Source organism: Manacus candei, unplaced genomic scaffold (assembly GCF_025592945.1).
Source record: "Manacus candei isolate 608988 ecotype Guabito, Panama unplaced genomic scaffold, ASM2559294v1 h1tg000138l, whole genome shotgun sequence".
In the NCBI taxonomy this organism is placed as follows: Eukaryota; Metazoa; Chordata; class Aves; order Passeriformes; family Pipridae; genus Manacus; species Manacus candei.
Genome location: NW_026138186.1, coordinates 240,585 through 261,989, shown reverse-complemented (window position 1 = coordinate 261,989; position 21,405 = coordinate 240,585). Strand labels below are relative to the sequence as shown.

The following is a 21,405-nucleotide window of genomic DNA, read 5'->3' as shown; positions in this document are numbered from 1 at the left end:
GCACGGGCACCGACCAGCTGCTGCAGATCCTGGCAGCCCTGGCCTGTCTGTGTGGGTAAGCACAGTTTATTGACAGGAAGCAACTGAGAGAACAAACTTTTTAATATCCTTTTAGTGTTCCTTTAATTCCCCTTTTATGTTTATAGTATTTTTCCTTTAGTTTCCCTTTTTACTAACCAATATCATGTTATCCATAATATTGTGTTAAGATCCTTTTTTGGTATCCCTTTTCACTAGTTAATACTGTATTAAATGCTGTTCGTAGTATTTGTTTTAATGCCACCCGATAAGGTAGTTATTTTGTATCCTTTTTAGGTTTTAATTCCTCTTGCTAAGTTTATTACTATTATTATTATTCTCACTGTAATAAAAGATATTTTGTGCATTTGAATATTTCTGGCACTTGTCTTTATTCCGGACATGTATCCAAACAAACTGTTACACACACACAGCTTCTACTGAGAAGCTTCTGTCCTGTCAGGGCAGTCAAACTGAACAAACGTGTTTTCTTGCTGCTGAACTTTACAAATGAAAAAAAACAAGTTACTGTTCTATGCCCAAGGTTCTGGATCCTGCCCCATGTATAACTTTAGCAGCTCTCCAGATGGAAGGGGATACCACAGCATTGGTGTTACTAGGAGTGACTTTGTGCATCCCCAGACATGGAGCTGTAGCTCACTAGACAGTGAGCAGCTTACCTGTTTTTCCCCATGCCCAGTTTCCTAAAACTGAGGAAAGAAAAGCAAGTATTTGTTTAGGCAGCACCACAAACCAGAGGCTGGATGGATAAAAAAGTAATTTAATAAGCCTCGCTCTCAGGAGATGCTTAATAGACAGAAACACTCCTTTAGAGGAGCAGCTAATTCACAGAAGCATCAAAGAACTTCAATCAGACATTCACTCCACAGGGACAAGGCAAGGTTTGCCTTCTCTTCATCTGAGGTGAGGTTAAGCTCTTTAACATGAACAGTGCTGCTCCTCCAAACCTGCTTCAGTGCTTCCAAGTATGACAAAGGAAAGCGCAGCCCGTGAGTCTGCTGGGGAAGAAGAAGCAGAAAACAAATCCTTCAGCTGAGAGCAGTGTCCTTATTGCACAGCAGTGTGTGAGGCTGTGGGTAGGGAGCAGCAGGAATGTGCTCCCTTCCCACATGGCACTGGGGTCACTGAGAGCATTCTCCAGAAGACTCGGTTTTATCCAGGCCTGTTTTATCTTCGTAGGGAAAATGCTGAACTCTATTCCGTGTTCCAGCACGCTTTTGGAGGTGGGGATGTTTACAGCATTTGGCTTTCTCCTGTGGTTTACAGATGGAGGAATTAAATAGCCTTAAACTTACACTCTTGCCCAGCCCTACCCATTATTTCTGGAAGCTCACAGAAGTTTATTTCTAGCTGCCACACGCAGTCTTTGGATATAGTTTGACACAAGCACAGAGGAGCTCCATTCCCAGGCCTGGAGTCTTCAAGGGCAAGAAGGAATATTCTGGGATCTGCACATGTTGTTCAGGTGCCAGTGTACAACCTCAGCTCTGGAGGACCAGTGAGATTTACTTCCAAAGAAAAATAAGTGCCAGGCAAAAAGCCTTGCTGTAATTACCGAGACAAGGACAGACTGTGCCCTGTTTTGCCATTCCAGTGTTTCGGATCACAGAGCTAAGACACAGCATCTCACTGCCAAAAAAGCAGAAATAAAGGTTCCAAAGCTCAAAGCCATGCTTAGGAAGGACTTATGACCCAGCAAAAGCACACTGTACCTGCGAGCAGGAACAGAGACAACCTGAAAAGTACATTTCAGAACAAGGTAGGTCTTTACTCACAGTGCTGACCCACCCTACCCTAAAATGAACACCCCTGCAGTGTGTTCCATTGGATACAGAATCTAACAGGGGTTTAGCATGGCAGTGATCCCTAGGGAATATCTGCTGGCCTATCCAGTAGCCTCAGTAGAGGATGTGCTAAGGACACACCAGTAAGAGCTGGTTTTAGTTGCTCCAGTAGCTTTGCTCACTGGGCCATAAGGCATGCACCAGAAATCCTGTTAACATCTCGAGTGTTTAATTAAGCATGAGATCACATTGCTCAGTTCCACTGTTAAACTGCCTCTGTGGTGCAGCCTCAGCTCCTCTGGGCACTGCAGGGCTGGGCAGAAAGGCTCTGGGTGCTGAGGATCACGGCAGAACCCAGGCCCTGCTGCCATTCTGGGCAAGCTCATCTCATGCAGCAAAACCCCCCATGGAAAGATAAGTTTTGGGGTGTCTGCAGGAACAAACCTGGGCCGTGCCATCCTCACTGCCAGTGTCATCTGTCCCCATCATGGGAGTGTCTCTCCTGTTCCTTAAGGAATGATACACATAAACCATCTCCCTGCAAATTTCATCCTAAAAGACAGCAGGGAGGAAACAGTCACATGTGATCCACAGCCTCAGACTCATCTCACTGCACTTGCCAATGCTCCTTAATTCTGGAGTCACTCTTACAACAAAGCATGCAAGTCACCCTCCCAAATGAATTTTCCAACAGCCACCTCCGACAGCAATAAGGGACTCTACAAAACACCTCTGAAAATTTATTTACAATCATCTGCTGCCTTAAAACTGCCCCTGCTAGAGTCCCAGGAGTGATGCTGTACAGCAAACAGGCCACTTAAGGGAAAGTATTAATGAACAGGTGTGCATCAACACATTTCCAGTCTGATACTGATCTGTTTCTTAAAAATCACATGCCCATCATCAGTCCTTGGTCAGAGCTGTGCAAAGCAATTCAGAGCTCTCTGGGCAGGTTGCACATGGAATTTGTGGACACAGGTCTTCCATGTGTCCTGTCATCCTGGGTTGATCTGTGTGACATCAGAAGGCAAGGTGGCCCAAAAACTGGGGGGAAAAAGTCTCCAAAACCTACACAGTCTCAATATGGACACAAGCAAGATGGAGGAAAAAATCAGAAAGTTATGGTGTGTTTTTCTTGGGAAACATTCAATTCCTCCAAACAAACCCCAAACTATACAAGATAATCTTTGCTGTGTGTCCCACCCCCTTTTTTTTTTTTTAAAGTGAGATAAAAAGCACTTCTACAATTTCATACTAAAAAACCTTCATGGATGAGAAGCAGTATAAACACAGTATAATGCAAGATGCATGGATCAATGTTGTGGAACAACTTAGTAGTGCCCCTGGCACCTGCTTGGATACAGAGATAACCCAGAAGTGAAGACTAAATGCAGCCACAGCAGCAGCTGCAACCAGCAGAATTCCCTCTCTTGAGAAAACCTATTTTTATAAATTATTCCTGTTCTTAAATACAAAGAATAGAAAAAACCCCTTATTATCAAGACCTGTAGAGGCCATTTAGCTGCTGTAATGATCTACTCCATCAAACCTGAGACAAAAGCCATGTACCTCCCATACAGAATCATAGGCTGAATTTAGTTTTGAAGCCCCTCCTCCAGAAGGTTGGAATGTGCCATATCACTCAACAAACAACCCCACAGTATCCTAACAAACCCTAATGGGATGCAGGATCCAGCTCAGTGTAACTGCATGACCCTTACAGACCTTTTGCACAGGAGAGCAACAACTCACATGCCTCACATGCACTCCCCAGCCCACCCCAAATGTACAGGGGTGGCTTCACTGTACCCACAGCATTCTCTTGATCTGGTTCCACGGAGATGAGAGTGTGATCTCTGAACTGCAGTCTGATTTTGCTGTCTATTTTTGGCACTTTCCCACCTAAGAAAAATAAATCCTCCTTCGAAAGGAAGAAAACCAGACAAACGGTTAAACTGAGCCCCTCTGTGCTCTCCCCACTCTCTCAAGGCTGGACTGTTTGTTAAGCTCTGTTTCAACACCCACATGTCCTCAAACTTGTTGTGGAGGGGGCAAGGAGAAAGAGATTTTTTAATTCTCTCCCCTTTCCTGTCTGCAAATAACTATAATAAATAGCAAGCTAGAGCCCAGGGAAAACTGCTACCAGTTAAATGCTCTCGGGATACAGTTTATCACAGCTGCCAGTTCCAGTCTCGGATAATCTTTATTCCACTCTAAGGGAGTGTCATCTCTCCCACCAGACACGGGGAGCAAACACACACGTGGGGCCTCACGGCACATGAAGCTGATGCTGGACTGTGATCTGGCAGAGTTCAGGCACACGGTGTGACTCTTGGGGTCGGTGCTGTGCCGGGCAAAGGCTCGGACTCGACGCTCCTCGTGGGTCCCTTCCACCTCAGCCTGTTCTGTGACGGTGCGATGAGTTCCCTCTCTTCCAACACTTTTGTTCTTTTTAGGGCTCCTCGCTGCCCGGGGCCCGGAGCCCGCCTCCCGCGCGCCTGCTTCCCTGCCCGTTTTGGCGGCCGCAGCCGGGCGCTGAGTGCCCGCTCCCCGGGCGGGCCCGGCCGCTGCTCCAGGAGTGGGGGGGCAGCGCCGGCGCCTCGAGGATTCCCGGGATTCCCTGGCCGGTTTCCAGGCAACGCTCCCCGCGCGCTCCTCGCTCCAGGGCCGAACGTGCGCAGCCAATGGGAGGCGGCGGAGTGGGCGGGGCGAGGCGGGGCTTGGGCGGGGCGGGGGCGGGGCCGAGAGGGGCGGTTGGTGGGGTTTGGGTGGGAGCGGGCGGGGCGGGGCCGGGAGCGGGAGCGCTGCCGCTGAGCGGCCCCCGGGCAGAGACCCCGGGCAGCGGCCCCAAGACCCCCGGCGAGTGGTCCCCGGGCGAGAGAGCCCCGGCGAGTGGCCCCCGGTGCGCGGCCCCGGGGGAGGGACCCCCCGTGCGCGGCCCCCGGCGAGTGGCCCCCGGTGAGCGACCCCCGGGCAGAGACCCCGGGGGAGAGACCCCCGGCGAGTGGCCCCCGGTGCGCGGCCGCGGGGGAGGGACCCCCCGTGTGCGGCCCCCGGCGAGTGGCCGCTGGTGAGCGACCCCCGGTGAGCGACGCCCAGTAAGTGACACCCGGTGAGCGACCCGCGGGGGAGAAGCCTCGGTAAGTGACCCCTGGGGAGGGACCCCCGGTGAGCGACCCGCGGTGAACAACCCCTTGCAAGTGACCCCCGGGGAGGGACTCCCCGTGAATGACCCGCGGTGAACAACCCCTGGCAAGTGACCCCGGGGAGGGAGCCCCGGTAAGTCACCCCCGAGGAGGGACCCCCGGTGAGTGAGCCCCGGGGACAGTCCCCCGGTGCGCGGCCCCCGGGGGTGTCGGGCCGGGGCTGGGCGCGTTCCTTCCCCGTGCAGAGCCGAGCGGGGCCGTGGCGGGAGCGGGGCCGGAGCGGAGCCGGCCGGGGGGGCAGAGGGGAGCCCTGAGCCGCCTTCTGCCGAGGGGGCTGCTGGAAAGGAGCCTGCGCTGGGAGGAGCGGGGGACGTGGCCCGAGGCTGAGGCAGGGGAGCTTCAGGTCAGCTCCTGGACAAAGGTTTCTCGCCGTGTTTTTCGGGGGGGCTCGGGCACTGCAATGGGTTGCCCAGGCGGAGCCAGCACCCCGGCAGGTGTTTCAGAGGCGCCGGCATCTGGCCATGGCTGACACGCTTTAGTGGTTTGGGGGTTGCTGGGGCAGTGCTGGGCTGACAGATGGACTTGATGGAATCATGGAACGTGCTGAGTTGGGAGGGTCCCACCGGCACCGTGGAGTCCAGCTCCTGAGTTTTAGGCACCACTAAAGGAACTGAATCTGGATCGAGCTGTTTGGCTCCAAAAACTCTTCTGCCCCTAGTCTACACTGCCAAGTGAAACAAAACAGACCGTGCAAAATAGAGGCCTGTGTTCCCCCCAAAGGGAAGGCAGGCAGTTACAAACCGGGACAATAAAGCAAAGCTCAGAGCTTACGTTCATGGTTCCCACAGTTGTATGACTCATCAAACCAGTCCGCTGTTCATTACCCGTGTAGAACTCTCATCAGGAACCCCAGACTTTCTTGTGTGTATTTGTATAGATATGTATAGATATGTATAGGTAGATAGATATACATACATAGATATGTATAGGTATCTATTTGTGTGTATCTCTGTAAGATTCTGTATCTTTGGATGTGATATTGGCATGCTATTGTTGTATGGCAACAAGTGGACTTAAAAGGTTGCAATACTTCAGGAGATCACCTTTCTGCTTATGGGTCCTATTTTTTAAAGAAGGTAACAAGAAAAGAACTCTTTAGCCAAATATAACTTAAGACATTAATCAGACCAAATGTATTGATTTTTATTTCCAATTGTACAACAAGTCATTCAACTATTTGCATACTCCAAAGCTGGGTTGGAAACTTCTCCCTCAGAAATAAGAAAAACTGTTTTCCAAGGCTGTTACTGACAGCCATGGCAGAGTTTCCAATAACAACTCCCCATTCTTGAAATGCAAAGCCTGAAAAATGAAACAAGCGTTAACCTGGAATTCTTGTTGCCAGCGCTGATCTGGACAGAAGTTATTAGAGAGTGGAGCAAAGCTAGCACCACAAACAACCTTGGGCTCTGCATTCGTTGGTCATGGCAACAAAGTTTTGCTTTTCAACCCATCTGCTAAGGAAACCTTGCCAGAACTGTGAGCTTATAACACTACTTTTCTTAAGAAGTGAGGAGGCCTTAATCCAGTGTACACAGATGAGACCCTGAAATAGGAGAGAGGCCAGTTGCTGATGATCAGTGCAGATGAGGAATCAGCTCTGCTGAGTAGACTTCAAGCTTTGTGATTTTTACAAGTGGACTATTTCAAATCTGTTGTAGAAGAAACAGACTTTTCTGTTTGATCAACTTTCCACTTTCAGAATACTGGAGTTTTTCCCTAAAATTCAGCCTGGAATTTCCAAACATAAAAATCCTTCGAGGAAATCTTTCAGCCTCAGTAGCCAATTGCAATGTGCCCAGGGAAGTTCAGCAACAGCACCATTCATTAAATGAACTGTTCTGGACCAGCCATCCCAGAGAGACTGAGCTCCAGTGCCAAAGCCCATAGAGTGCCAAGTGCCATAAGAGCTGATTTTTGGCTTTGCTGAGATTCTCTCTGGTTTCATTGGGTGTAGCTGGCACATCTGGAGCAAAAGGTCTGGGCAAAAGGAAATACTTAGAAGGGTCCAGTACAAATCATGTCATAAGATTAGCAATTTCTCTAATTGAGGAAAGCAATTAGATACAGAAGTGAATTTTTCTACCTCCTCTTTCCACACTGCTGCTGTATTCCTTCATCATGCCCTGTGAGGAGTCCCAGTGCTCTGTGATTGACACCATAAGTGACTTCATAACAGGGAACAAACACCTCAGAGACAAAAGTTGCCAACACAGAAAGCTCTTGGGACCCAAGAAGTGCCCAGGCTGCCCCAACAACTGCGCCTCAAAACCAAAGGTTCCAGACTATCTTTCCTGGTGGAAAGAGCTGCTGATCCCTTTTTTCAGCCTTGCTCTGCAATGGCCGGACCCACCTTTTAAAAAATTGAATCCAAATGAAGATTCCTGCCAGACAAAAGGTGCCATCACAGAAAGGTCTTGCTGCCCAAGAAGTGCCCAGGCTGCCCCAAAAACTGCACCTCAAAACAAAAGCTTACAGACTTCTTTTCTTTAGGGAAAGAGCTGCTGTTCCCTTTTTTCAGCCCTGCTTTGTAATGGCTCGTCCCACCTCCTGAAAAATTGAATCCAGATGAAGATTTTTGCCAGACAAATGGTGCCACCACAGAAAACTCTTCCTGCCCAAAAGTGCCCAGGCTACCCCAACAACTACACCTGAAACCAAAGGTTCCAGACTTTTTTTCCTGGTGGAAAGAGCTGCTGTTCCCTTTTTTCAGCCCTGCGCTGCAATGGCTTATCCCACCTCCTGGAAAATTGAATAAAAATAAAGATTCCTGCCAGACAAAAGGTACCACCACAAAAAACTCTTCCTGCCCAAGAAGTGCCCAGGCTGCCCCAAAAACTTCACCTCAAAGCCGAACCTTCCAGACTTTTTCTCCTTAGGTACAGAGCTGCTGTTCCCTTTTTTCAGCTCTGCACTTCAATGGCTTCTCCCACCTCCTGAGAACTTGATTTCAACTGAAGCTTCCTGCCAGAGATATGGTGCCACCACAGAAAACTCTTGCTGCCCATAAAGTGCCCAGGCTGCCCCACCAACTGCATCTCAAAACCAAAGCTTCTAGACTTTTTTTCCTGTTGGAAAGAGCTGCTGTTCCCTTTTTTCAGCCCTGCTTTGCAATGGCCGGTCCCACCTCCCGAAAATTTACTCCAAATGAGGAGTCCTGCAAGACAAAAGGTGCCACTACAAAAAACTCTTGCTACCCATAAAGTGCCCAGGCTGCCCCAACAACTGCATCTCAAAACCAAAGCTTCCAGACTTTTTTTCCTGTTGGAAAGACCTACTGTTCCCTTTTTTCAGGCCTGCGCTGCAATGGCCGGTCCAACCTTCTGGAAAATTGAATCCAACTGAAGATTCCTGCCAGAAAAATGGTGCGACCACAGAAAGGTCTTGTTCCTTAAGAAGTACACAGGCTGCCCCATAAAATGCACCGGAAGCCAAAGGATCCAGACTTTTTTCCTGGTGGAATAAGCTGCTGTTCCGTTTTTTCTGCCCTGCGCTGCATTGACCGGTCCCACATCCTGGAAAATTGAATACAAATGAAGATTCCTGCCAGACAAAAGGTGCCGCTACAAAAAACTCTTGCTGCCCATAAACTGCCCAGGCTGCCCCAACAACTGCATCTCAAAACCAAAGCTTCCAGACTTTTTTTCCTGGTGGAAAGAGCTGCTGTTCCATTTCTTCAGCCCTGCTCTGCAATGGCTCGTCCCACCTCCCGAAAAATTTACTCCAAATGAGGACTCCTGCCAGACAAAAGATGCCACCACAGAAAACTCTTCCTGCCCAAGAAGTGCCCAGGTGCCCCAACAACTGCACCTCAAAGCCAAAGCTTCCAGACTTTTTTCCTGGTGGAAAGAGCTGCTGTTCCCTTTTTTCAGCCCTGTGCTGCAATGGCTGGTCCCACCATTTAAAAACTTGAATCCAAATGAAGATTCCTGCCAGACAAAAGGTACCACCACAGAAAGTTCTTGTTCCCCAAGAAATGCTCAGGCTGCCCCAACAACTGCACCTCAAAGCCAAAGCTTCCAGACGTTTTTTCCTGCTGGAAAGAGCTGCTGTTCCGTTTTTACAGCATGGCCTGCAATGGCCTGTTACACCTTCTGAAAAATTTACTCCAAATGAGGATTCCTACCGGACAAAAGGTGCCACCACAAAAAACTCTTCCTGCCCAAGAACTGCCCAGCCTACACCAACTACACCTGAAACCAAAGGTTCCAGACTTTCTTTCTTGGTTGAAAGAACTGCTGTTCCCTTTTTTCAGGCCTGCGCTGCAATGGCCAGGCCCAGCTCCTGGAAAATTAAATGCAAATGAAGATTCCTGCCAGACAAAAGGTGCCACAGAAAACTCTTGCTGCCCATGAAGTGCCCAGGCTACACTAACAATTGAACCTCAAAACCAAAGCTTCCAGACTCTTTTTCCTTAGGGCAAGAACTGCTGTTCCCTGTTTTCAGCCCTGCGCTGCAATGGCCGGTCCCACCTCATGAAAAACTTACTCCAAATGAAGATTCCTGCCAGACAAAAGATGCCACTACAGAAAACTGTTCCTGCCCAAGAAGTGCCCGGGCTGCCCCAACAACCTGAAACCAAAGGATCCAGACTTTTTTTCCTTAGGGAAAGAGCTGCTGTTCCCTTTTTTCAGCCCTGCTCTGCAATGACCGGTCCCACGTTCTAAAAAGTTGAATCCAAATGAAGATTCCTGCCAGACAAAAGGTGCCACCACAGAAAGTTCTTGTTCCCCAAGAAGTGCTCAGGCTACCCCAACAACTGCACCTCAAAGCCAAAGCTTCCAGACATTTTTTCCTGGTGGAATGAGCTGCTGTTCCATTTCTTCAACCCTGCTCTGCAATGGCTCGTCCCACCTCCCGAAAAATTTACTCCAAATGAGGACTCCTGCCAGACAAAAGATGCCACCACACAAAACTCTTCCTGCCCAAGAAGTGCCCAGGTGCCCCAACAACTGCACCTCAAAGCCCAAGCTTCCAGACTTTTTTTCCTGGTGGAAAGAGCTGCTGTTCCCTTTTTTCAGCCCTGCGCTACAATGACCGGTCCTACGTTCTAAGAAGTTGAATCCAAATGAAGATTCCTGCCAGACAAAAGGTGCCACCACAGAAAGCTCTTTGCTGCCCAAGAAATGCCCAGACTGCAGCAACTACACCTGAAGCCAAAGGATCCAGACTTTTTCTCCTTAGGGCAAGAGCTGCTGTTCCCTTTTTTCAGCCCTGCTCTGCAATGGCTGGTCCCGTCTTTTAAAAAGTTGAATCCAAATGAAGATGCCTGCCAGACAAAAGGTGCCACCACAGAAAGCTCTTTGCTTCCTAAGAACTTCCCAGGGTGCCCCAATAACTGCACCTCCAAACCAAAGGTTTCAGACTTTTTTTCCTGGTGGAAAGAGCTGCTGTTCCATTTCTTCAGCCCTGCTGTGCAATGGCTCGTCCCACCTCCCGAAAAATTTACTCCAAATGAGGACTCCTGCCAGACAAAAGGTGCCACCACAGAAAGCTCTTTGCTGCCCAAGAAATGTCCAGGCTGCACCAACTACACCTGAAGCCAAAGGATCCAGACTTTTTCTCCTTAGGGAAAGAGCTGCTGTTCCCTTTTTTCAGCCCTGCTCTGCAATGGCTGGTCCCGTCTTTTAAAAAGTTGAATCCAAATGAAGATGCCTGCCAGACAAAAGGTGCCACCACAGAAAGCTCTTTGCTGCCCAAGAAATGCCCAGGCTGCACCAACTACACCTGAAGCCAAAGGATCCAGACTTTTTCTCCTTTGGGAAAGAGCTGCTGTTCCCTTTTTTCAGCCCTGCTCTGCAATGACCGGTCCCACCTTTTAAAAACTTGAATCCAAATGAAGATGCCTGCCAGACAGAAGGTGCCATCACAGAAAGCTCTTTGCTTCCTAAGAACTTCCCAGCGTGCCCAAATAACTGCACCTCCAAACCAAAGGACCCAGACTTTTTTTCCTTAGGGCAAGAGCTGCTGTTCCCTCTTTTCAGCCCTGCGCTGCAATGGCCGGTCCCACCTCATGAAAAACTTACTCCAAATGAGGATTCCTGCCAGACAAAAGATGCCACTACAGAAAACTGTTCCTGCCCAAGAAGTGCCCAGGCTGCCCCAACAACCTGAAACCAAAGGATCCAGACTTTTTTCCTGGTGGAAAGAGCTGCTGTTCCCTTTTTTCAGCCCTGCTCTGCAATGGCCGGTCCCGTCTTTTAAAAAGTTGAATCCAAATGAAGATTCCTGCCAGACAAAAGGTGCCACCACAGAAAGCTCTTTGCTTCCTAAGAACTTCCCAGCGTGCCCAAATAACTGCACCTCCAAACCAAAGGATCCAGACTTTTTTTCCTGGTGGAAAGAGCTGCTGTTCCATTTCTTGAGCCCTTCTGTGCAATGGCTCGTCCCACCTCCCGAAAAATTTACTCCAAATGAGGACTCCTGCCAGACAAAAGATGCCACCACAGAAAACTCTTCTTGCCCAAGAAGTGCCCAGGTGCCCCAACAACTGCACCTCAAAACCAAAGCTTCCAGACTTTTTTCCTGGTGGAAAGAGCTGCTGTTCCCTTTTTTCAGCCCTGCTCTGCAATGACCGGTCCCACCTTTTAAAAAGTTGAATCCAAATGAAGATTCCTGCCAGACAAAAGGTGCCACCACAGAAAGTTCTTGTTCCCCAAGAAGTGCTCAGGCTGCCTCAACAACTGCACCTCAAAACCAAAGCTTCCAGACATTTTTTCCTGGTGGAAAGAGCTGCTGTTCCATTTCTTCAGTCCTGCTCTGCAATGGCTCGTCCCACCTCAAGAAAAATTTACTCCAAATGAGGACTCCTACCAGACAAAAGGTGCCACCACAGAAAACTCTTCCTGCCCAAGAAGTGCCCAGGTGCCCCAACAACCTGAAACCAAAGGATCCAGACTTTTTTCCTGGTGGAAAGGGCTGCTGTTCCCTTTTTTCAGCCCTGCTCTGCAATGACCGGTCCCACGTTCTAAAAAGTTGAATCCAAATGAAGATTCCTGCCAGACAAAGATGCCACCACAGAAAACTCTTCCTGCCCAAGAAGTGCCCAGGTGCCCCAACAACTGCACCTCAAAACCAAAGCTTCCAGACTTTTCCTGGTGGAAAGAGCTGCTGTTCCCTTTTTTCAGCCCTGCTCTGCAATGACCGGTCCCACCTTTTAAAAAGTTGAATCCAAATGAAGATTCCTGCCAGACAAAAGGTGCCACCACAGAAAGTTCTTGTTCCCCAAGAAGTGCTCAGGCTGCCCCAACAACTGCACATCAAAGCCAAAGCTTCCAGACATTTTTTCCTGGTGGAAAGGGCTGCTGTTCCCTTTTTTCAGCATGCCCTTCAATGGCCGGTTACACCTTCTGAAAAATTTACTCCAAATGAAGATTCCTGCCCGACAAAAGGTGCCACCACAGAAAACTCTTCCTGCCCAAGAAGTGCCCAGCCTACACCAACTACACCTGAAACCAAAGGTTCCAAACTTTTTTTCTTGGTTGAAAGAACTGCTGTTCCCTTTTTACAGGCCTGCGCTGCAATGGCCAGGCCCAGCTCCTGGAAAATTAAATGCAAATGAAGATTCCTGCCAGACAAAAGGTACCACCACAGAAAACTCTTGCTGCCCATGAAGTGCCCAGGCTACACTAACAATTGAACCTGAAAACCAAAGCTTCCAGACTCTTTTTCCTTAGGGCAAGAGCTGCTGTTCCCTTTTTTCAGCCCTGCGCTGCAATGACCGGTCCCACCTTTTAAAAACTTGAATCCAAATGAAGATGCCTGCCAGACAAAAGGTGCCACCACAGAAAGCTCTTTGCTGCCCAAGAAATGCCCAGGCTGCACCAACTACACCTGAAGCCAAAGGATCCAGACTTTTTCTCCTTAGGGAAAGAGCTGCTGTTCCCTTTTTTCAGCCCTGCTCTGCAATGACCGGTCCCACCTTTTAAAAACTTGAATCCAAATGAAGATGCCTGCCAGACAAAAGGTGCCACCACAGAAAGCTCTTTGCTGCCCAAGAAATTCCCAGGCTGCACCAACTACACCTGAAGCCAAAGGATCCAGACTTTTTCTCTTTAGGGAAAGAGCTGCTGTTCCCTTTTTTCAGCCCTGCTCTGCAATGACCGGTCCCACCTTTTAAAAACTTGAATCCAAATGAAGATGCCTGCCAGACAGAAGGTGCCATCACGGAAAGCTCTTTGCTTCCTAAGAACTTCCCAGGGTGCCCCAATAACTGCACTTCCAAACCAAAGGTTCCAGACTTTTTTTCCTTAGGGCAAGAGCTGCTGTTCCCTCTTTTCAGCCCTGCTCTGCAATGACCGGTCCCACCTTTTAAAAAGTTGAATCCAAATGAAGATGCCTGCCAGACAAAAGGTGCCACCACAGAAAGCTCTTTGCTGCCCAAGAAATGCCCAGGCTGCACCAACTACACCTGAAGCCAAAGGATCCAGACTTTTTCTCCTTAGGGAAAGAGCTGCTGTTCCCTTTTTTCAGCCCTGCTCTGCAATGGCTGGCCCCGTCTTTTAGAAAGTTGAATCCAAATGAAGATTCCTGCCAGACAAAAGGTGCCACCACAGAAAACTCTTTGCTTCCTAAGAACTTCCCAGCGTGCCCAAATAACTGCACCTCCAAACCAAAGGATCCAGACTTTTTTTCCTGGTGGAAAGAGCTGCTGTTCCATTTCTTCAGCCCTGCTCTGCAATGGCTCGTCCCACCTCCCGAAAAATTTACTCCAAATGAGGACTCCTGCCAGACAAAAGATGCCACCACAGAAAACTCTTCCTGCCCAAGAAGTGCCCAGGTGCCCCAACAACTGCACCTCAAAGCCAAAGCTTCCAGACTTTTTTCCTGGTGGAAAGAGCTGCTGTTCCCTTTTTTCAGCCCTGTGCTGCAATGGCTGGTCCCACCATTTAAAAACTTGAATCCAAATGAAGATTCCTGCCAGACAAAAGGTACCACCACAGAAAGTTCTTGTTCCCCAAGAAATGCTCAGGCTGCCCCAACAACTGCACCTCAAAGCCAAAGCTTCCAGACGTTTTTTCCTGCTGGAAAGAGCTGCTGTTCCGTTTTTACAGCATGGCCTGCAATGGCCTGTTACACCTTCTGAAAAATTTACTCCAAATGAGGATTCCTACCGGACAAAAGGTGCCACCACAAAAAACTCCTCCTGCCCAAGAACTGCCCAGCCTACACCAACTACACCTGAAACCAAAGGTTCCAGACTTTCTTTCTTGGTTGAAAGAACTGCTGTTCCCTTTTTTCAGGCCTGCGCTGCAATGGCCAGGCCCAGCTCCTGGAAAATTAAATGCAAATGAAGATTCCTGCCAGACAAAAGGTGCCACAGAAAACTCTTGCTGCCCATGAAGTGCCCAGGCTACACTAACAATTGAACCTCAAAACCAAAGCTTCCAGACTCTTTTTCCTTAGGGCAAGAACTGCTGTTCCCTGTTTTCAGCCCTGCGCTGCAATGGCCGGTCCCACCTCATGAAAAACTTACTCCAAATGAAGATTCCTGCCAGACAAAAGATGCCACTACAGAAAACTGTTCCTGCCCAAGAAGTGCCCGGGCTGCCCCAACAACCTGAAACCAAAGGATCCAGACTTTTTTTCCTTAGGGAAAGAGCTGCTGTTCCCTTTTTTCAGCCCTGCTCTGCAATGACCGGTCCCACGTTCTAAAAAGTTGAATCCAAATGAAGATTCCTGCCAGACAAAAGGTGCCACCACAGAAAGTTCTTGTTCCCCAAGAAGTGCTCAGGCTACCCCAACAACTGCACCTCAAAGCCAAAGCTTCCAGACATTTTTTCCTGGTGGAATGAGCTGCTGTTCCATTTCTTCAACCCTGCTCTGCAATGGCTCGTCCCACCTCCCGAAAAATTTACTCCAAATGAGGACTCCTGCCAGACAAAAGATGCCACCACACAAAACTCTTCCTGCCCAAGAAGTGCCCAGGTGCCCCAACAACTGCACCTCAAAGCCCAAGCTTCCAGACTTTTTTTCCTGGTGGAAAGAGCTGCTGTTCCCTTTTTTCAGCCCTGCGCTACAATGACCGGTCCTACGTTCTAAGAAGTTGAATCCAAATGAAGATTCCTGCCAGACAAAAGGTGCCACCACAGAAAGCTCTTTGCTTCCTAAGAACTTCCCAGGGTGCCCCAATAACTGCACCTCCAAACCAAAGGTTCCAGACTTTTTTTCCTGGTGGAAAGAGCTGCTGTTCCATTTCTTCAACCCGGCTGTGCAATGGCTCGTCCCACCTCCCGAAAAATTTACTCCAAATGAGGACTCCTGCCAGACAAAAGGTGCCACCACAGAAAGCTCTTTGCTGCCCAAGAAATGTCCAGGCTGCACCAACTACACCTGAAGCCAAAGGATCCAGACTTTTTCTCCTTAGGGAAAGAGCTGCTGTTCCCTTTTTTCAGCCCTGCTCTGCAATGGCTGGTCCCGTCTTTTAAAAAGTTGAATCCAAATGAAGATGCCTGCCAGACAAAAGGTGCCACCACAGAAAGCTCTTTGCTGCCCAAGAAATGCCCAGGCTGCACCAACTACACCTGAAGCCAAAGGATCCAGACTTTTTCTCCTTTGGGAAAGAGCTGCTGTTCCCTTTTTTCAGCCCTGCTCTGCAATGACCGGTCCCACCTTTTAAAAACTTGAATCCAAATGAAGATGCCTGCCAGACAGAAGGTGCCATCACAGAAAGCTCTTTGCTTCCTAAGAACTTTTCAGGGTGCCCGAATAACTGCACTTCCAAACCAAAGGTTCCAGACTTTTTTTCCTTAGGGCAAGAGCTGCTGTTCCCTCTTTTCAGCCCTGTGCTGCAATGGCCGGTCCCACCTCATGAAAAACTTACTCCAAATGAGGATTCCTGCCAGACAAAAGATGCCACTACAGAAAACTGTTCCTGCCCAAGAAGTGCCCAGGCTGCCCCAACAACCTGAAACCAAAGGATCCAGACTTTTTTCCTGGTGGAAAGAGCTGCTGTTCCCTTTTTTCAGCCCTGCTCTGCAATGACCGGTCCCGCCTTTTAAAAAGTTGAATCCAAATGAAGATGCCTGCCAGACAAAAGGTGCCACCACAGAAAGCTCTTCCTGCCCAAGAAATGCCCAGGCTGCACCAACTACACCTGAAGCCAAAGGATCCAGACTTTTTCTCCTTAGGGAAAGAGCTGCTGTTCCCTTTTTTCAGCCCTGCTCTGCAATGGCCGGTCCCGTCTTTTAAAAAGTTGAATCCAAATGAAGATTCCTGCCAGACAAAAGGTGCCACTACAGAAAGCTCTTTGCTTCCTAAGAACTTCCCAGCGTGCCCAAATAACTGCACCTCCAAACCAAAGGATCCAGACTTTTTTTCCTGGTGGAAAGAGCTGCTGTTCCATTTCTTGAGCCCTTCTGTGCAATGGCTCGTCCCACCTCCCGAAAAATTTACTCCAAATGAGGACTCCTGCCAGACAAAAGATGCCACCACAGAAAACTCTTCTTGCCCAAGAAGTGCCCAGGTGCCCCAACAACTGCACCTCAAAACCAAAGCTTCCAGACTTTTTTCCTGGTGGAAAGAGCTGCTGTTCCCTTTTTTCAGCCCTGCTCTGCAATGACCGGTCCCACCTTTTAAAAAGTTGAATCCAAATGAAGATTCCTGCCAGACAAAAGGTGCCACCACAGAAAGTTCTTGTTCCCCAAGAAGTGCTCAGGCTGCCTCAACAACTGCACCTCAAAACCAAAGCTTCCAGACATTTTTTCCTGGTGGAAAGAGCTGCTGTTCCATTTCTTCAGTCCTGCTCTGCAATGGCTCGTCCCACCTCAAGAAAAATTTACTCCAAATGAGGACTCCTACCAGACAAAAGGTGCCACCACAGAAAACTCTTCCTGCCCAAGAAGTGCCCAGGTGCCCCAACAACCTGAAACCAAAGGATCCAGACTTTTTTCCTGGTGGAAAGGGCTGCTGTTCCCTTTTTTCAGCCCTGCTCTGCAATGACCGGTCCCACGTTCTAAAAAGTTGAATCCAAATGAAGATTCCTGCCAGACAAAGATGCCACCACAGAAAACTCTTCCTGCCCAAGAAGTGCCCAGGTGCCCCAACAACTGCACCTCAAAACCAAAGCTTCCAGACTTTTCCTGGTGGAAAGAGCTGCTGTTCCCTTTTTTCAGCCCTGCTCTGCAATGACCGGTCCCACCTTTTAAAAAGTTGAATCCAAATGAAGATTCCTGCCAGACAAAAGTTGCCACCACAGAAAGTTCTTGTTCCCCAAGAAGTGCTCAGGCTGCCCCAACAACTGCACATCAAAGCCAAAGCTTCCAGACATTTTTTCCTGGTGGAAAGGGCTGCTGTTCCCTTTTTTCAGCATGCCCTTCAATGGCCGGTTACACCTTCTGAAAAATTTACTCCAAATGAAGATTCCTGCCCGACAAAAGGTGCCACCACAGAAAACTCTTCCTGCCCAAGAAGTGCCCAGCCTACACCAACTACACCTGAAACCAAAGGTTCCAAACTTTTTTTCTTGGTTGAAAGAACTGCTGTTCCCTTTTTACAGGCCTGCGCTGCAATGGCCAGGCCCAGCTCCTGGAAAATTAAATGCAAATGAAGATTCCTGCCAGACAAAAGGTGCCACAGAAAACTCTTGCTGCCCATGAAGTGCCCAGGCTACACTAACAATTGAACCTGAAAACCAAAGCTTCCAGACTCTTTTTCCTTAGGGCAAGAGCTGCTGTTCCCTTTTTTCAGCCCTGCGCTGCAATGACCGGTCCCACCTTTTAAAAACTTGAATCCAAATGAAGATGCCTGCCAGACAAAAGGTGCCACCACAGAAAGCTCTTTGCTGCCCAAGAAATGCCCAGGCTGCACCAACTACACCTGAAGCCAAAGGATCCAGACTTTTTTCCTGGTGGAAAGAGCTGCTGTTCCCTTTTTTCAGCCCTGCTCTGCAATGACCGGTCCCACCTTTTAAAAACTTGAATCCAAATGAAGATGCCTGCCAGACAAAAGGTGCCACCACAGAAAGCTCTTTGCTGCCCAAGAAATTCCCAGGCTGCACCAACTACACCTGAAGCCAAAGGATCCAGACTTTTTCTCTTTAGGGAAAGAGCTGCTGTTCCCTTTTTTCAGCCCTGCTCTGCAATGACCGGTCCCACCTTTTAAAAACTTGAATCCAAATGAAGATGCCTGCCAGACAGAAGGTGCCATCACGGAAAGCTCTTTGCTTCCTAAGAACTTCCCAGGGTGCCCCAATAACTGCACTTCCAAACCAAAGGTTCCAGACTTTTTTTCCTTAGGGCAAGAGCTGCTGTTCCCTCTTTTCAGCCCTGCTCTGCAATGGCTGGCCCCGTCTTTTAGAAAGTTGAATCCAAATGAAGATTCCTGCCAGACAAAAACAGAAAACTCTTTGCTTCCTAAGAACTTCCCAGCGTGCCCAAATAACTGCACCTCCAAACCAAAGGATCCAGACTTTTTTTCCTGGTGGAAAGAGCTGCTGTTCCATTTCTTCAGCCCTGCTCTGCAATGGCTCGTCCCACCTCCCGAAAAATTTACTCCAAATGAGGACTCCTGCCAGACAAAAGATGCCACCACAGAAAACTCTTCCTGCCCAAGAAGTGCCCAGGTGCCCCAACAACTGCACCTCAAAGCCAAAGCTTCCAGACTTTTTTCCTGGTGGAAAGAGCTGCTGTTCCCTTTTTTCAGCCCTGTGCTGCAATGGCTGGTCCCACCATTTAAAAACTTGAATCCAAATGAAGATTCCTGCCAGACAAAAGGTACCACCACAGAAAGTTCTTGTTCCCCAAGAAATGCTCAGGCTGCCCCAACAACTGCACCTCAAAGCCAAAGCTTCCAGACGTTTTTTCCTGCTGGAAAGAGCTGCTGTTCCGTTTTTACAGCATGGCCTGCAATGGCCTGTTACACCTTCTGAAAAATTTACTCCAAATGAGGATTCCTACCGGACAAAAGGTGCCACCACAAAAAACTCTTCTTGCCCAAGAACTGCCCAGCCTACACCAACTACACCTGAAACCAAAGGTTCCAGACTTTCTTTCTTGGTTGAAAGAACTGCTGTTCCCTTTTTTCAGGCCTGCGCTGCAATGGCCAGGCCCAGCTCCTGGAAAATTAAATGCAAATGAAGATTCCTGCCAGACAAAAGGTGCCACAGAAAACTCTTGCTGCCCATGAAGTGCCCAGGCTACACTAACAATTGAACCTCAAAACCAAAGCTTCCAGACTCTTTTTCCTTAGGGCAAGAACTGCTGTTCCCTGTTTTCAGCCCTGCGCTGCAATGGCCGGTCCCACCTCATGAAAAACTTACTCCAAATGAAGATTCCTGCCAGACAAAAGATGCCACTACAGAAAACTGTTCCTGCCCAAGAAGTGCCCGGGCTGCCCCAACAACCTGAAACCAAAGGATCCAGACTTTTTTTCCTTAGGGAAAGAGCTGCTGTTCCCTTTTTTCAGCCCTGCTCTGCAATGACCGGTCCCACGTTCTAAAAAGTTGAATCCAAATGAAGATTCCTGCCAGACAAAAGGTGCCACCACAGAAAGTTCTTGTTCCCCAAGAAGTGCTCAGGCTACCCCAACAACTGCACCTCAAAGCCAAAGCTTCCAGACATTTTTTCCTGGTGGAATGAGCTGCTGTTCCATTTCTTCAACCCTGCTCTGCAATGGCTCGTCCCACCTCCCGAAAAATTTACTCCAAATGAGGACTCCTGCCAGACAAAAGGCGCCACCACACAAAACTCTTCCTGCCCAAGAAGTGCCCAGGTGCCCCAACAACTGCACCTCAAAGCCCAAGCTTCCAGACTTTTTTTCCTGGTGGAAAGAGCTGCTGTTCCCTTTTTTCAGCCCTGCGCTACAATGACCGGTCCTACGTTCTAAGAAGTTGAATCCAAATGAAGATTCCTGCCAGACAAAAGGTGCCACCACAGAAAGCTCTTTGCTGCCCAAGAAATGCCCAGACTGCAGCAACTACACCTGAAGCCAAAGGATCCAGACTTTTTCTCCTTAGGGCAAGAGCTGCTGTTCCCTTTTTTCAGCCCTGTGCTGCAATGGCCGGTCCCACCATTTAAAAAGTTGAATCCAAATGAAGATTCCTGCCAGACAAAAGGTGCCACCACAGAAAGCTCTTTGCTTCCTAAGAACTTCCCAGGGTGCCCCAATAACTGCACCTCCAAACCAAAGGTTCCAGACCTTTTTTCCTGGTGGAAAGAGCTGCTGTTCCATTTCTTCAGCCCTGCTGTGCAATGGCTCGTCCCACCTCCCGAAAAATTTACTCCAAATCAGGACTCCTGCCAGACAAAAGGTGCCACCACAGAAAACTCTTCCTGCCCAAGAAGTGCCCAGGTGCCCCAACAACTGCACCTCAAAACCAAAGCTTCCAGACTTTTTTCCTGGTGGAAAGAGCTGCTGTTCCCTTTTTTCAGCCCTGCTCTGCAATGACCGGTCCCACCATTTAAAAACTTGAATCCAAATGAAGATTCCTGCCAGACAAAAGGTGCCACCACAGAAAGTTCTTGTTCCCCAAGAAGTGCTCAGGCTGCCCCAACAACTGCACCTCAAAGCCAAAGCTTCCAGACATTTTTTCCTGGTGGAAAGAGCTGCTGTTCCCTTTTTTCAGCATGCCCTGCTATGGCCGGTCCCACCTCATGAAAAACTTACTCCAAATGAGGATTCCTGCCAGACAAAAGATGCCACTACAGACAACTGTTCCTGCCCAAGAAGTGCCCAGGCTGCCCCAACAACCTGAAACCAAAGGATCCAGACTTTTTTCCTGGTGGAAAGAGCTGCTGTTCCCTTTTTTCAGCCCTGCTCTGCAATGACCGGTCCCACGTTCTAAGAAGTTGAATCCAAATGAAGATTCCTGCCAGACAAAAGGTGCCACCACAGAAAGTTCTTGTTCCCCAAGAAGTGCTCAGGCTACCCCAACAACTGCACATCAAAGCAAAAGCTTCCAGACATTTTTTCCTGGTGGAAAGAGCTGCTGTTCCCTTTTTACAGCATGCCCTGCAATGGCCTGTTACACCTTCTGAAAAATTTACTCCAAATGAAGATTCCTGCCAGACAAAAGGTGCCACCACAGAAAACTCTTCCTGTCCAAGAAGTGCCCAGGCTACACCAACTACACCTGAAACCAAAGGTTCCAGACTTTCTTTCTTGGTTGAAAGAACTGCTGTTCCCTTTTTTCAGGCCTGCGCTGCAATGGCCAGGCCCAGCTCATGAAAAACTTACTCCAAATGAAGATTCCTGCCAGACAAAAGATGCCACTACAGAAAACTGTTCCTGCCCAAGAAGTGCCCAGGCTGCCCCAACAATCTGAAACCAAAGGATCCAGACTTTTTTCCTGGTGGAAAGAGCTGCTGTTCCCTTTTTTCAGCCCTGCTCTGCAATGACCGGTCCCACCTTTTAAAAAGTTGAATCCAAATAAAGATTCC

The 21,405-nt window shown here is 48.8% G+C and overlaps 2 long non-coding RNA genes across 4 annotated transcripts; one reads left to right on the top strand and one right to left on the bottom strand.

Annotated features, from left to right (window-relative positions):
- Window positions 1–9,277: 9,277 nt before the first annotated feature.
- LOC127462749 (uncharacterized) lies at window positions 9,278–19,189 on the top strand. Of its 2 annotated transcripts, none has more exons than XR_007900542.1 (3): window positions 9,278–9,355; window positions 16,839–16,879; window positions 19,163–19,189. It is a non-coding gene; the product is annotated as an uncharacterized LOC127462749 (long non-coding RNA). The 2 variants fall into 2 exon arrangements; XR_007900541.1 differs by lacking the exon at window positions 9,278–9,355 and adding an exon at window positions 14,265–14,342.
- Window positions 12,834–21,041, bottom strand: LOC127462748 (uncharacterized). Of its 2 annotated transcripts, none has more exons than XR_007900540.1 (3): window positions 20,997–21,041; window positions 16,600–16,793; window positions 12,834–12,950 (listed from the first exon to the last, which is right to left on the bottom strand). It is a non-coding gene; the product is annotated as an uncharacterized LOC127462748 (long non-coding RNA). The 2 variants fall into 2 exon arrangements; XR_007900539.1 differs by lacking the exon at window positions 20,997–21,041 and adding an exon at window positions 18,505–18,549.
- Between the last annotated feature and the right edge of the window lie 364 nt (window positions 21,042–21,405).